The 16,424-nt window shown below is 44.1% G+C and overlaps 2 pseudogenes; both read right to left on the reverse strand.

The window, feature by feature from the left end:
- Positions 1 to 321: 321 nt before the first annotated feature.
- Positions 322 to 9,004, reverse strand: LOC102815601 (annotated as a pseudogene).
- LOC102832397 lies at positions 5,010 to 7,369 on the reverse strand (annotated as a pseudogene).
- Positions 9,005 to 16,424: the final 7,420 nt, after the last annotated feature.

Raw genomic sequence — 16,424 nt, forward strand, 5'->3', positions numbered from 1 at the left:
CTCACCAGTCCCTCATCAGAGACCTCTCAGGACACATTTTTCCAAATACGTGTTTGGCAAAAAAATCCGTATTACCTCAAAAGGTTTTGCCATTTCATTCAAAATGCCTTCCACTATAGAAACACACGGTTTCAACCAAATACACAAAGCAGAAAATAATTTGTTCTTGAAAACACTAACAGAGGTACAAGTTGTTGCTAAAGTACCTCACATTACCTCTGCTCCGGTTTCTTTCAAAAACAACAGCTATTCTCCAACACATATTGAAGTATGCTTTTTCTCCAAATTCCTGTCCACTTTCCCTGCACATACAGATTCTAATCAGTGCCCTCTGATGGAGGAGGAGTGATCTGCAGTTAAAACCACAGCCACATTCACATCAAGTATAAGGCTTCTGATGTTTTCGGGGTCTGACTTCTGGCTACAGGCCTCGTCACACTCACAGCAAACATAGGGCTTCTCCTGAGTGAGTACACTGATGTCTATGTTTAAACTGGAAGACTAACGCATAATCCTTACACTCAAGGGGCTTCTCCCCTAAGTGTGTCCCCTGATGGGTAAAAAGGTTGAACTTGTTTAAAGCCTCAGTCACACTCACTTCAAATACATGGCTTATCCGAGTGTATCTTCTGGTGGTTAAGGAGACCGGACTTTTGGGCAAAGCCTCGAAGACACTCAGTGCAAGTATATGGCTTCTCCCCGGAGTGTGTTCTCTGGTGTTTAATGAGGTTGGACTTCTGGGCAAAGCCTCGTCCACACTCACTGCAGTTATATGGCTTCTCCCCTGAGTGTATCCTCTGATGTGTGATGAGGTTGGTCTTCTGGGCGAAGCCTCGAAGACACTCAGTGCAAACATATGGCTTCTCTCCTGAGTGTGTCCTCTGATGCACACAGAGGTTTGAATTCCATTTAAAGCCTCGCCCACACTCTCTACAAACATATGGCTTCTCTCCTGAGTGTGTCCTCTGATGAATGTGTAGGAATGACTTCCATTTAAAGCCTCGCCCACATTCACCACAAACACAAGGCTTTGTACTCTGGGGTATAATGAGGTTTGACTTTGCAAAGTTTCTGCAACACTCCTTGTACACATGTGGTTTGTCTCCTGAGTGTGCCCTCTTGTGCTTGAGAAGGTTAGATTTCTGCTTAAAGACTCGGCCACACTCACTGCAAACATGGGGATGGCTCCAAAAGAGGGACCTTTGGTTTGTGATGAAGTTTGACGTCAGGTCACACCCTGCTCCATTCTCTCGATTGTTGAATGCTCCAAATCTTGAAGTTTCTAATTCCTTCAGTTTTTTATTGGCGTCTACACACGTCATCCTGTAGGCTGAGCTGGCTTCCATTTCCACCCATGTGTGGTCTTCTTGAGAACTTGCAGACTGTCTTTGGGGTGGGCTGCAGAATGCTCTGGAAGTCTCTCTCTCCCTTGTCCTCCCACACGCAGGTTTAGAAATGTCTTCTCGCTCCTGACCAGCTGTGTTTTCACTCCAGCAGCTCTGATCACAGTTCTGCTGCTCTGGCTGCTTCTGATGCCCTGGGCTAGAACTCTCTGGATGGGAGGGATGTTCCGCACAGGAGCCTGGGAAGATCTGAAGCACATGTTGGCTGAGGAATTGCTGACAGAAGAAAGTCAGAAGGCAGGAGAAACAATGGTAGGTTTCTGGCTTTGGTTCTGCTGAAGAGAGAAGAGTTCTGTTAGAGCAATAGTGAATGGGGCAGGTTGTGTGTGTCTGTTTTTTGAGCCTGACAGATAGCACCTCCTTGCTGGGGTTCCTGGGAAGTGCTCAAAAACTACCTGAAATATCAGAGGTTCCGAAGATAGGCCTGGTGTGGGCTTCAGAAGGGTCACAGTTTTCAAACCCAATGCACTTTGAATCCACTCCACGGCAGTCAACAATCTTATGCCACAGTTGGAATCGACAATACACACCACACAATTTGTTTCCCATCAATTATTCAATTGTTTTGTTCAATAGACTCCTGTGAACCCGGGTGAAGACCTGGTTGGCCAGCAGTGTGGCAAGACCTGGGAACTCTTGGGCCCAGTCAGTGACATATCCACAGAGCACTAGAGTGGAGAGTGAAGCATCCAGCTGATAAGAGGGCATATGCATAAGAACACCCACACTTGCAGATACTACTCACTTGTCCTGGCTTCAATGACTGGATGATCAGAGCTCAACCAGAAGTAAAAAGAAGAGGAAAAAAAAAAAAGTATTTTCATACAATTTGATGAACTTGACCTACACCTATGGAAGCAGTAGCTCAAAAGAGGGAACAAGTCCTTACAGCAAGAATCATCCCCACCCCCCCTTCCACACACAGAGTAGACAGAGATGGGCAACTTGGACATTGGCTACCCAAAATGGGGGCGGGGGGGCTACAAAGGCAAGAAGTGATTGGCTTACAAGCTTTCAAGAGGGAACCTAGATCCAGAGGGTCTGGAGGAAGGTAGAATCCCCAGTGAGTAGTATTCAATCTGTCTAGGCGGGGCTGATGCAATGAAATGCAGATGGGTCTCTTGTGATACAATAGTGACTAATTGTTATCAGGACTGATTGTGAGGGTCGAAAATGTAAAGGTAGATGTTTTATAGCAAGGAGGGAAGTGATTAACTTTTCAGTCTAGGAGTGGAGGTCCCTAGGACCATCATGGGAGAAAAGCAGAGAGTGGGACCCTACCCAGAGAAGCAGTGATGCCTGAAATGGAGCCAGAGATGATGACGTGGAGCAATGGAGCAGCTGGAGACTTTAGATCCAGAGAGGGAGAGCGACTGTGTGCTGAAGACCTGGGGGGTACGGGGGAAGGATTGAATGGAGGGGATTGTAACCATGGCAATGAGACGGTATATACGATAGAATGAATGTAAAATTAATGTTCTCCCATGTAAACTATCACATAATTCACAATAAAACATTTAAGGAAAAAAAAAAATCTTTACCAGAAAAAAAAAAAAAAAAAAATACAATAGTTTACATTTTTTATAAATGACACTTTCTCTTGCAATCCAGATGGCATGGTGCTTAAAGCACTCAGCTGCTATCCGACAGGTTAGTGACATGAACCCACCAGCTGCTCCACGGGATAAAGTTGCAAGAGTCTGCTCCTGTAAAGAGTCACAGACTGAAATGGGGCAGCGGGACTCTGGCCTCAAGGGTCTCAATGCGTCAGCCTCAACTCAACAACAGTGGCTCTGGTATTACAATCCAGACAATCCACATTGGAAAGCTCCCCAATATGTCAGCCAGACTAGCAAGTTCTCAAGTTAGCATCAGACACTGCTTCTGTCTTGTAAACAGCCTCTATTATGTTTAGCCTTTACCTTCTACTAAAACCCTCTATCCCACAGACTCACCGATGGTTACTGCCACAACACATTGCTATTACTTGGAATCAACAGTTCTGGGACCCAGGTGGAACGCTCCTTCATGGACGTTCTTGTTATAAATGGGCCAATGGTATAGAGTTTCTCTGTCAGGTGGCTTCAGAGGGAATAATCAGCAGGAACAGCCAAAGCTCATTCCCATGAGGCGGAGGTCAGACCAACCTTCACCCTCCTCTATTTTTGACAATTCTGACATTAGCTGCTCTCCCCACAGCACACTCTGCTTCTCTTCTGGATCGGATGATCCACTGCCATGGCCACACAGAACACACACTGTTCTCACAGTTAAGCGGTGTATTAAAGACAGGCTGCCACTGAGCATCAGAATCTGGAAGCATATAAGCAAAATATCTGTTCTTCAGTGCATGAGAGCTCTTTAGAGGTTGAGAATATGGAATTCTATTCTAACATGTCCCCCTTTTGATCAGAATTCTATAGAATCTTATATTAAAACATTCACTAATGGTAGCCAGAGAGTCCTGGTGTGCGCTTCAGGTTAATGTGCTGGACTGCAAGGTCGGTGGTTCAAGTTCACCAACCCCTCCTTGGAAACCCTACACAGGGTCACTAAGAGTCAGAACCGACTCATGGCACTCAACAATACTGGTAGCCAGGCACCATCCATTTGTGGTCTCATGGCAAACAAAGCCGTTATTCATGAAGGCAATTAGTCACCCAGTCTACATCCTCCTCAGATCCCTGACTCTTTTTCCCTCTGTTGCTTCAGGCAAATAAAAACCAACTGTTGTGCCTTAGAGGGCCACGTGCAAACTTCTAAGGCCCCAGGCACATTAGATAGAACTGGGAGGAAGAACAGAAACACTAAAAACATCATTAGGCCAATTCACTGGGCTGTCCCATGAGACCATTACCCTAACCCTCCAAACCAGTGACTCAACTATGAGGATTCTGTTTGTACAGAAGTAGCTTCAATAGCAACTTTTTTTTTTCTAATCATTTATTAGTTTATTTTGTCTCTACTAACACATTAGTCATTCATCATTTAAATTCTTGACTTCATTAGAAACCATTTTAACACTGTTTCTCCCTCCCACCATAAAAATACAGTGTAATTTGCTTTAAAAAAACAAAAAACAAAACTATGAGTAAGTGTCTGGTTTCCTCTCCCTCAACTATTAGGTACCCTCAGTGACAGCGGTTTATAAATCAGTCAGACAGCAGGCTGAGAACTGAGCTTCAAATGATCTGCTTCAAAGTGCTGAGCTATGGAATTGGCTCTCTCCACAACCTAACACATATGTACAACCGAAACCACTGATTTAAAAAACCATTAAGTAGCGTTGGACTCTTCCTACACTAGTATTCGTTTCAATAAATGCAACTTACTTTAGTGTTGTATTCAGAAAAACATTAAGACTCAAGGTCCTCAACAATTTGGAGTACTGAACTAGATAACCACCCTGAAGACACTTCTGACAGAAGTAATGCATTATTTAAAGAGAGGTCTCCAAAACCTGCTGTTGGAAGCTAAGCATAGATGGAAAACACTGATCTCAGTCATTATTCAGTTTTACTCTTCAGGCGGTCCTTTGCCATTGGTCAGCTTTAACTAGGCCAGAGTCCAGCAGGAAAGTACGCAGGGCACCAGATTCTCCACCTCTTAGGTTGCCACTGTCTTCGGTTCTTTACTGAAAGGTTGAACTGAGCCAGGCTTTACCCACGACAGGCCCACAACACGGACACTTTTCTTGTGCTGTTCTTCAAAGTCAGCGTCTTCTCTCGGGCTTCATCATGTACAGACGGGTTCCATGGAGAAAAGCTAATGGCATAGAGGTCCTCTATTTTAGAGTGGTCAAACAGATGAGACACACACACCTTAACACTGTCAACCACTTTACTTTTTTTTTTTTTAAATCAGAAAGCTTAGAAAGACTGGAACATTAGAGTGAATTTATTTTGTCATAGCTATCCACTCATTCTTAGCATTCTTTTTTTTTTTAATGTTTTATTGTGAAATAAGTGATAGTTTACATGGGAGAAAATTACTTTTACATTCATCCTATTGTATATCATTTCATCACCATGGTTACAATCCCCTCCATGCATCATCAACCAATCAAAGAGTATATCCTACAAGCCTGCCCCCCTTCCCCCCGCCATCACACACAGCCCCTTCTCCCTCTCTGTGTCTAAAGTCCCCAGCTGCTCCATCTCTCCACGTCATCGTCTCTGCCTCCATCTCAGGCATCACTGCTTCTCTGTCAACCACTTTACTTTTAAGAAGTTGAACATCTTTTTCGTACTGTACTACAGCCTCTGGGTTCAGAGGACTTGTGGTGTCAATCTTGTAGAAGATTCTCCTTGCGTACATTAATACTTGCCAGATATGGTTATGGTTCTGCCTTCACTTTGTAAATGCTCACTTCACATACAGTTCACCTGAGGTGAGATCAACCAGTGGGTGGAAAACAGGAATATCAAACACCAAGCGTGGACAGTCCCCATCTGAGCAGTTACGTTGTCTTGATAAAGACCATGCCGTATGAATATTACTCCAAACCACATTAACACAGAGTGATAAGACGGCTGCACAGAGATGCATATATTTAAAATATAGTATATTTAAATACTAGCAGGGTCTCCCATGGTGGTCAGGTTTCAGCACAGCTTCCAAAATAAGACTGCAAAAATCTTGTGGGGGCCATATCTGACTTGCTCTGACTTCTCAAGGGGGAAGGAGATTCAAACTCAAAATTAGTCCAAAGCCAGTTCCTATGACATGGAGGTCATGCCTGCACTCTCCTGGTGTGGCTCTGTAGGATAAGCCCTGCACCGAAAGGTGGATTGGAGCCACAAAGTAGCTGTTCAAACCCACCAGTTATTCCTCAGAAACCCTATATAAGGTTGCTATGAGTCAAAACCGACTTGACAGCACTATGCTAGTCAATCCATTGATAAAAAGCTAAGCTAAATCGTATTGCTCTTACATTTGATAGTTTTACTTTGCACATTGAGATACTTAGTCCATTTTAAATTTGTTTTTATGTAAGATCATTGTTGTTAAATGCTGTCGAGTCAGTTTTGGCTAATAGAGACCCTGTATAGGGTTTTGAGGAGCAGTTGGTGGGTTTGAACCACCAACCTTGTAGTAAGCAGTCCAGTGCGGCTCCTACAGCACCACACCAGGAGTCCTTATGTAGGGTTGTTGTTGTTAAGTGCTGTTGAGTCGTTTCTGATCCATAATGAGCCTGTAAAGGATTTCCAAGGTGTAGCTAATGGGTTTGAACAGCTGACCTTGTGGTTCAAAGTCCAGTGCTGATCCTACAGTGGCACACTAGGAGACCTTACACAAAGTTGTTGTTATGTGCCGTGGAGTCGTTTCCGACTCATAGCAACTCTGTATAGGGTTTCCAAGGCTGTAAATCTTTACCGGAGCAGAACACCTCATCTTTCTCCTGCGGAACAGCTGGTAGTTTCAAACTGCTGACCTTGCGGTTCACAGCCCGATTCGTAACCGTAACTATGCTACCAGAGCTCCTTTTACATAAAGTAGCAGGTATGAATTCTATTTCAGTCTCCTGCATGGGAATATCCAATTTTCCCAACACTCTTTATTGAAACGAGTTGTCTTTATCCATTGAGTACACTTGTTGTTAGGTGTTGTCAAGTCAATTCCTCCTCATAATAACCCTATGCACAACAGAACAGAAAACTGTCCAGTCCGCGCTATCCTCAAAATTATGATTATGTTTGAGCCCAATGTTTTTGCCACTGTGTCAATTTATCTGATTGGGCTATTCTTTATTGTTGGCCCATCATTTAAAGAGCATGTCCAATGTATGAGAGACGACATCTCACCATCCTGGCTTCTTTCTGCTGTTGTATGGTAAACATCTTTCTGGTATTTTCTGCTTTTAGCCATGATTCATATGACATAAGCAATGATTACACAAGTTCCACGTCCTCATTTGAATCTGAGTAGAATGTCTGGCAGTTTCCCCCTCTATGTACTCTTGTCATTGTTTTTGAATTATCTTCAGTAAAACTTTACTTGCACATGAGATTAATGATATTGTTGGATGATTTCCTATTTCCATTGGGTTACTTCTGTTTGGAATAGGCAGAAATATGGATCTTTTTCAATCTCTTAGCCAGACACCTATCTTCCAAATTTCTTGGTATAGCTTAAGTGAGTGCTTCCAGTGTTCCATCAGTTTGTTGAAACATTTCAATTTGTATTTCATCAAATCCTGGAGTCAAATCCTTACACTATGGTTTCAGTGAAGCTTGGGTTTCTCCTTTAGTACCATCAGTTCTTCCTCATATGTGATTCTTGAACTGGTTAGACATCTACCATTTCTTTGCGGTGTTTTGATGCACATGTGTTGAATTTTTTGCAGGTACTAGTAATTGAGTCTGTCTTCTGCTCTTTGTATACTCTCAGTTACGATTCATGGTGTATTTATGCCACATATTAGGATCACCCTACTTTTCATACGGGATCGTTAGAGTTCTGGGTTTTACATTTTGGTCCTTGATCCACCTTAAGTTTGTTGTGATACGTGGTGTGAGAGATGGATAGCATTTTATTCTTCTGCAAATGTATATCCACTTTGGCCAGCACTTTGTCAAAGAGAATATCTCCTCCCTAATTAATGTGTTTCAGCACTTTTTCAAAGACCAGCTGTCTGAATATGGATGGATTAAGTTCTGGGCTTTCATTTCTCTTCAATTAATCTATGTGTCTGTCATTATAGCAGCACTAGGTTGTATAGACGAATGTAGCTGTATAGTAGATTTTAAGATATTTTCACCTTTTAATTCCATTCCATTCCAAGAACTTCTTCAAATTCCTTTGTATATAAGGTTCACCGTTCGTTGTCTTGTCTCCTTATATGTGAAGGTAAGCCCAGTTAGGACAGGGGTTACTAAGTATTACTTGTGCTAATACGGTCTAAGTGTCTACAGCATCATCTGATCCACAGGGAAAAAACCTAAACCAAACCCACCCATTGACATACTTTTAATCCCGTCTTACAGCCAACCCATTTGTTCCAGAATAGAATAACTCCATAGGGTTCACTTTTATTTCCCTTTGTAAATTATTTATCTGGTCCAAAGGATTTTATTGGTTGGAATTGTTAGAGAAACAGATAACCAGGCCGTTCTTCGGAGGTGCCAGTGGATGGCTCTGAATCACCAAGCTACAGGTTAACAGTTGAGCGCAGAGTTAGCACCATCCCAGGAACCTCTGGCAGACAGTGGAAAAAACACCCCCACAAACTTAAATGTCATGCAGTCTGCTGTGACTCAGTGATCCTGTATAACAGAACAGAACGGCCACAGAGGGACTCCAACGCTATAAATCTATCTGGAAGTAATGGCCACAACAATGTCATGTAGGCGGCTGGGTTCCAACTTTTCATTTAGCAGGGTCACTCTAAACCACTGAGGCTCCAGGGGTCCTTTGGCACATAGAGGGCAGCCAATAAGTATCTACTGAATTAATAAAGGAAGAGAAGACAGCATATCCTCACCCAACGAGAGCAGATTCCTGTAAATCTCCAGCATCACTTCTCCGTAGAGGTTCTTCTGCTCAGAGCTCAGTCTCTTCCATTCTGCCTCCGTGAAGACCACGGTGACATCCTCAAATGTAACTGGTTCCTAGAATACATGATAAATCAATGCACCAGTAGTCGCTATCACTTTTCCCATTGAGAGGACGTTCACTAGCAACCTGAAAGAGCCTTCACCTGAAGAAGTTCATCTAATTCTTTTCAGAGAGAACATTTCTTCATAGCAAGTTCTTTTGAACCAATTTAAACTGTGTGTGAAAATCTATGAGGAACACCAATGATACACAAAGCACATCCTGCTGCTTAACAGACAGCAGCTTCACTAGGGTTCCTGTCACCCACACTGGAAACCTCGTATTCACCTACCACAAAACCCAGTTACTGGCTGCTACCAAGAAGGCCAAGTTCCTAACTGCACAAACCTACCGCTCCATGAATCCCCACAGCACCTCTCCTCTACTATTTCCCAAGGTTGAGGCCCACCTCTCCACTCACTGGAAGGCGATGTATCCTACCAGCCAACACCCTGACAGGGAATGAGGTGACAGGTTACCGCACTGTGTGATGATTGACACATACCCTAGTGATATCACTGTTATAGAAAATTTAAATTTTTGAAAACAATAATATTGTCATCTGTTACCACAGACTAGATTCTGATTCAAAACAGCCCACCATCACAGAGTAGAATTTTCTCAGAGGGTTTCCAGACAAAATCTCCCTCCTGCACAGCAGATGGTGGGTCACACGGCACTTTTGGTTCACGGCAGAATGCTTATTCACTCCACCACTGAGATTCCTACAAATACTTTATTGAGGTATAATTTCAAAAGACATTTGTTTTATAATTTATCCACTTGCAGTACAGAAGTGTTCACTATATATATTTCCAATATGCAAAATTTATGTGGCGCTGCAGGATAATGCGCTGGATCACAAGGTGATTCAGAGCCATTCACTGGCACCTCCGAAGAAAGGCCTGGTTATCTGTTTCTTTAACAATTTGAACCGCAAGGTCGGTGGTTCAAATCCAGCAGCCACTCCTCAGAAATCCTATACAGGGTCACTATGGGTTGGAACCAACTCAACAGCACTTAACAACAACAATTAAATAATGTAAGTAAACAACCCTAGAAGTCTACAAAATGATTCAGATTCCAGATTCCAGAGCAAAGATGTCAGTTTGAGGACTAATATGTGCCTGACTCAAGCCATGGTATTTTCAATCACCTCATATGCATGCAAAAGCTGGACAGTGAATAAGGAAGACTGCAGAACTGATGCATTTGAGTTACAGTGCTGGAGGAGAATACTGAAAGTCACATGGACTGCCAAAAGAAGAAACTGAACTGTGTTGGAAGAAGTACAGCAGCATGTTCCTTGGAAGCAAGGAAGGCCAGGCTTCATCTCTCATACTTTGGACATATTATCAGAAGGGACCAGTCACTGCAGAAGGATATCATGTTTGGCAAAGCGGAGGGTTGGAGAACAAGAGGAAGACCCCCAACAAGATGGACTGGCCAAGTGGTAACAGCAACGGGATCAGGTGTAGCAACGATTGCCCAGAACCAGGCAATGTCTCGTTCTGTTATGCATAGGGTCTCTAGAGTTGGTACTGACTCGATGGCACCTAACAACAACAACATTTAATTTTTTAACAAATACAGGAGTACAGAATTCATTCTAATATGTCAAATTATACCTTCTCCCTTCCCAGAACAGAGAAAATAAGGTGGGTTTTTTTTTCTGTGTGTGTGTATGTGTCAAAGTAAGTGAGGCAACATTTCAGAAAAATAAGGAATTTCAACTCACCAGTACTTTGGGCTTCCTCTTCTCACCTGGGTGCCAGTCAACTGCCTTAGAGGAGAAACCTGTGGGAAGAGAAGCTGTGAGAAAGCACACGTCCCATAATGCACCTGAAGGAGTTCTGATCAGGAGACAGAAGCAAGTAACCACCTTCATCAGCTGTGGCCACTAGTGCATTCTGACCTGAAATTGGAGCCTTGTCCCCCTCTTCCCCTCTCCAGAACCTTACTAACTCTTACCTTTTGCCTTATGTATGTGATTCCATTTCTTCCTGGTACCCATATCGTCCTTTTGTTTTGAAGCCCAAATCTTCCCAAGTTCCGTTCTTCCACAACAGAAAAATCAGGCAGATAAATGGTCAAAGAGTCAATCCACAGCGCTCTTGAAATTCAGGCTCAGAGTCAGCTGGAAGTTACTTTCATCCCCACATGGATCTCTGCTGCCTGGGGTGACTTGCTCTTAACTCAATTATGAAAGTTCCTCGTTTCCATGCATGCAGACCTATGGGATGGGGAGAATGGACTTGATGCTCCTGGATCCTTTAATGCCTGACCAATACCCAGATCCCTTCAGCAGAGATGCTCCCCTCTCAGCCCCTCCACAGTCACACAATCAGTCTAGTCTGGGTCTCTAGATTTTCAATCTTTACCCATTTCTGGCCTCTGAGCCCTCAAATCTGTTCCCTGTCAAAATCCACAGCTCCCTTCGTGCCTCTCAAATTCAGATTCAATCTTCATGTTCCAGGTCAGTTTCGGATACTCGGGTCACACAGAAAACAGAATGCAGCCTCATGCCTGTGGAGAAAGAGCCTCTGACAACTCAGGGCATGCAGCATTCAGTGTCTGCCTCCCACAGTCCCAGGTTCCAGCTGCATTCAACCCCTATGTCGCTGTACTCAAGAGTTTGGATGTGTGAACTGTATCCCTACAAGTCTCACAAGGACTTCTGCAAAGACAACACACCACTTCCCACTGCTGTGTGTGTATGTCACATGACCCTATCAGTCACAGTGCTGGACTTAAGTGGACTAGAGGAGACAGGTGATGTTAGGAACAATGTCATCGTTAGCAGCTCCTCACACACCCTGGCCAGGACTTGAGTTCATGGGACTGCAGTCCTAACACTGTCTTGGTGGTGGTGTTACCTACGGCTGAGTCAATTCTAACTCACGGTGTGCAGAGTAGAACTGTTCCATAGGAGTTCAAGGCTGTGATGTTTTGCAGGCATACTGCCAGGGAGATCTTCCAAGGAATGTCAGGGTGGGCTTGAGCTGTCACCCTTCAAATTAGTACTGGAGTGCTTAGCCACTGGAGCTATATAGGAGCTCATGCTAAAACAGTCAGAAACACGTTTTTTTCCAGGGGAGTCATGAGGTATCTTCTGAAAACTAATGGACTACAAAAGTAACACGAGTAACATGCGTCTCAGAATATTAGATCATGGAGGCCCCTGAACACGTATGTGATTTCAAGCACTAGGATGGTGGGGTCAATTAAAATATACAAGACTGTTGAAGCAATAGAATGGTTATAAATGAAAAATGTTTAATGCTAAGCATTCTGATCACTTTCTTAGAGAGCTTTTTGTCCAAAAAGATTAGGACATAGATAGTGGCTATCTTGTTAACTGGACTAAAGATACATGGAACCATTCAAATATCTGTAGGAAATTGTCAATGCTGTATGAAATTGTTAACAAATACTGTTACCCAAAGAACTAATATGATGTCCATCCAAAGAATAATGTATACTGGAAGTACTCATATTTCAGAGGATTTTCGAGATCATTCTTTAAGCAGATCTTCTTCAAAAGACAGCTTTTTCTTCAAATGTGGTCTTGCCACACAAAGACCATCATGTAAGGAAACCACTGAAACTAAACGCTAAAGCTATGACATAGTGAAGAGCTTATATAATGCATGGGTGCCTGGTGTGGCACTGTGGGTTAATGCGCCAGACTGCAAAGCCGTTTGAACTGCAAGGTCGGCGTTTCAAGCTCACCAGCTGCTCCTTGGAAACCCTATACAGGGTCGCTAAGGGTCAGAATAGACTCGACGGCACTTGACAACAACAACCCCTTTTATATTATTAGCACCTTGGGATTTAATGGCTTGATAAGTAAGCTGTCATCCAAAATCATCACATGAAAGTCCATACAGAAGAAACCCCCTTTCCATTAAGTGGTAAATAAAATCATCACAAATTCTCTATAAAATCCCTTGATCAAAAGGAGGGAATGCTGAATGAGGAATTTTTTAATGAGGGTGCCAAAAAACCTGGTGGTGCCATGATTAAAATGCCTGGTTGCAATAGAAAGGTCATCAGTTTAATCCCACCAGTCCGTCCACAGGAGAAATATGTGGCAGTCAGCTTCTGTAAAGGTTTACAACCTTTTGAAACACTGAAAGACAGTTCTGCTCAGTTCTACAGAACACTTGCCTAATAAATTCTGGTACTTCAGGTATAAGATTTAAATGTTGCTTGGGCAATAATGTTGGTATTTTAAATGAAAGCAGTGACCTGGGCTAATAACAGTCCCTTGTAGGTGCTCTCTTCTCACAACAGGGTCCAGTACGTGGGACAGAAGACTAGGCTCCAATTCTCAAATAGTATATTGGAGGGCGCAAAATGTCAAGAATAACTAAAGGAAATTCAGCCATCTGGAGCAGATGAGAAACTGCAGGAATGTGGAAGGTAAGTGGCACCCACCCAGAAGTGGTCTGTCGGGAGCCACAAGTCCTCCCTTTCTCGTCAAAGTCTTGTCTGGACAGGAAGGAAAGTGAGGTGGACCTGGGAATGAAACAGGCACTTTGGACTCGGAGTCCATCTCTGTCTCAGATAAGTGGCGATGAGTCAGTTCCAACTCAGAGTGACCCTATGCAGAGTTTTTAAGGAACAGCTGGTGAGTTTGAACCGCCGACCTTGCAGTTACTAGTCTGTAGCACCTTACCAGGAATCTGGATATCAGGATAAAAATTGCCAAATTTCAAGTAAGAAGGCTCTTTTTTAAAAGCAACCAAACAAAGAGCCTCAGATGTCATACTAGAGAAGAGTGTGGGCAGTTTCTGGGGCAACAGAATACAGTCCGCCCTGCCAGCTAGCTGATATTCAGTAAAGATTCACTTTTCTTCTAGCTCAAAGCCTGCAGTACAATGTGCTGGACTGCAAGGTCGGCAGTTCAAACCCACCAGCTGCTCCTCAGAAACCCTACACAGGGTCGCTATGGGTTGGAACTGACTTGAAGGCACTTAACAACAGGGCCACAAGTGTATCGTTATAAAGATATAAAAGCTAACACTTACTGAACTCCCACCACATAACAGAAACAATTTCAGGTTTACCTCTCAATAGTCCCACGACTTAGGGCTTGTGATGAACTGAGAATAGTGGTGATACTTGTATGTCTTGCTAAAAGAGTTAACAATCCTTACTGGGACTAAACACTATCTGTAGAGTGCCACGTTTTGGCTACTCCAGGCAAAAGCACACAGGCAAAGTGGAGTCATCAAAAAGCCAGCCCCACTAAAAGTAAGTAACATTTCTGTCACAAAGCAGAGTGGGCACCTTCCTCCAATCACACACTAGAATGCAGGTTCCAGAGAAGTTGACCTGATGCCACTCAGGGAAACAAAACAAAACAACTCAGTCCCAATCCCAAACAACCAAATCTTGACATGCAAAGCAAGTCCTGGCATCCAAAGAGGACCCAGGAAAGCAGGGCTAAGTAAGGACTCCCCACCTTAACCGAACCAGGGGATGGGAATGGTTGCTCCCAGTCTGACCCTATCTCCTACAAAAACTTCCGGGTCACTGTCGCCCCAGCCAACTGCAGCTCACAAGTTTGTGTCTCTCCCAATTTCCTTACACCCAATGCTCTGGTGTTGCGCTGATGGATAAGCACTGGACCTTAAGGTCGGCGGTTCAAGCTCACCAGTCACTTCTCGGAAACCCCATGTAGGGTCGCTGTGTGTCAGAACTGACTCCACAGCAGTTATCAACAAACGCGCCTCTGGAGTCGCGCTTTCTTCTCCCAAAAGGGATCCCAGGTACACACAGGGGATGACCCGCCACAGCCCCATCCCCCTGGCGGCCAAACTCCCCCTCGGGTCCCAATGCCGGCCCCACCCTTTCCTGATGCCCTGACCACGCGGGAAAGGGCGCCCCGGGGTCCAGAATTCCTGGGGACCACGCTCCATCCGCTCACTTCCGCGGAGCTACGCCGGAACTATCGCCCCCGATATCCGCTAGGCCAGCGGCTCCCTTCGGCCGTCCCAATTCATGTAGTAACTTTACACAATAAGCCGTTGTGGCGACAACCTGGCAAATCTCTCTATTAAAGATACCTATTCATCAGCTGGGTAACGGTTTCCGAGTGAAGCCCCTTCAATGGTCCACCTCAAACACTCCAGGCGGGAAAGCTGGAGAAAGCGCTTCCACAGACGACTTCCGGTTCCGTACCTGGGCGCGCGATCCCACGTACAAACGCGCGACCGAGAGGCTGGAATGGGCAGCCCACCGAGCTGGCTGGAATGCAGGCTTTGCCATCTTTTCTTACTGAAACAGCGCTGGGTTCCTGGGCTTCCCCTTCGCAACATTCAACCAGGGATAGGTGTGTGCCGAGGCTCGGCCACGAGATACCAGTGCACTCCCGTGGTCAAGCTCAGTGTCTTTTGCAGAAACAGAGAGCAAAGCAGGTACCCAAAGGCAGCTGAGAATACCAGAGAGACGTTTACCTATGTTTAGTGATAAGGAACTCTGGTAGCGTAGTGGTTACGAATCGGGCTGTGAACCACAAGGTCAGCAGTTCAAAACTACCAGCTGTTCTGGGGGAGAAAGATGAGGCTTTCTGCTCCCGTAAAGATTTACAGCCTCAAAAACCCTGTACAGGGTCGCTAAGTGTCGGAACCAACTCCAGGGCACATAACCACCAACCAACAGTGATAATTGTGCCCTACCAACAAATGAAACTTCTGAAAGCTTTGCTCCATCCAAGTCATTAAGGTCGATTCTGAGTGCCTTTCAAACCTGAGGATCTCAACACCAGACACTATATCCACAATTTTCTGCGGCAATTCATAAGGACTTCAGTGGCTAATCATTCAGAAGTGGTTTGTCTCTGCTCTTCCTAATCTTAGTCTGGAAGTTCTACTGAAACCTGTCCTCCGTGGGTGACCATGCTGGTATGTGAAGCATAGATAGCTTCCAGAATCACAGCAAAATACAAGCCACCACAGTATAACAAACTGACAGATGAGTGGGATAGTAACACAACTCTTTGTGGCACGTACGATCTTGGCACTGGAAAACCTTCTGGATTTTGCCCTATACATCCCTTCATTTATGTCCCGTTTTGATGTCATAAAGCTGTAATCATAAATAGAGCACTTTGGGGATCTCTGTGAGTTGTTTCAGTGAATTGAAACCCCCAAGAAGTTAAAATAACCCCAAGAACTTAAAATATTTACTGATGAAGATTAAAGACCATAGCCTTTGGTATGGATTGCATCTCAATGTAAAGAAAACAAAAATCCTCACCACTGGACCAATAAACATTCTTATCAATGGAGAAAAGATTGAAGTTGTCAAGGACTTAATTTTTCTTGGATCAACCATCAACACTCATGGAAGCAGCAGTCAAGAAATCAAAGGACATATTGCATTAGGCATATATGTTGCATAAGACCTTTCTAAAAG

Source organism: Chrysochloris asiatica, unplaced genomic scaffold (genome assembly GCF_000296735.1).
Source record: "Chrysochloris asiatica unplaced genomic scaffold, ChrAsi1.0 scaffold00116, whole genome shotgun sequence".
NCBI lineage: Eukaryota > Metazoa > Chordata > Mammalia > Afrosoricida > Chrysochloridae > Chrysochloris > Chrysochloris asiatica.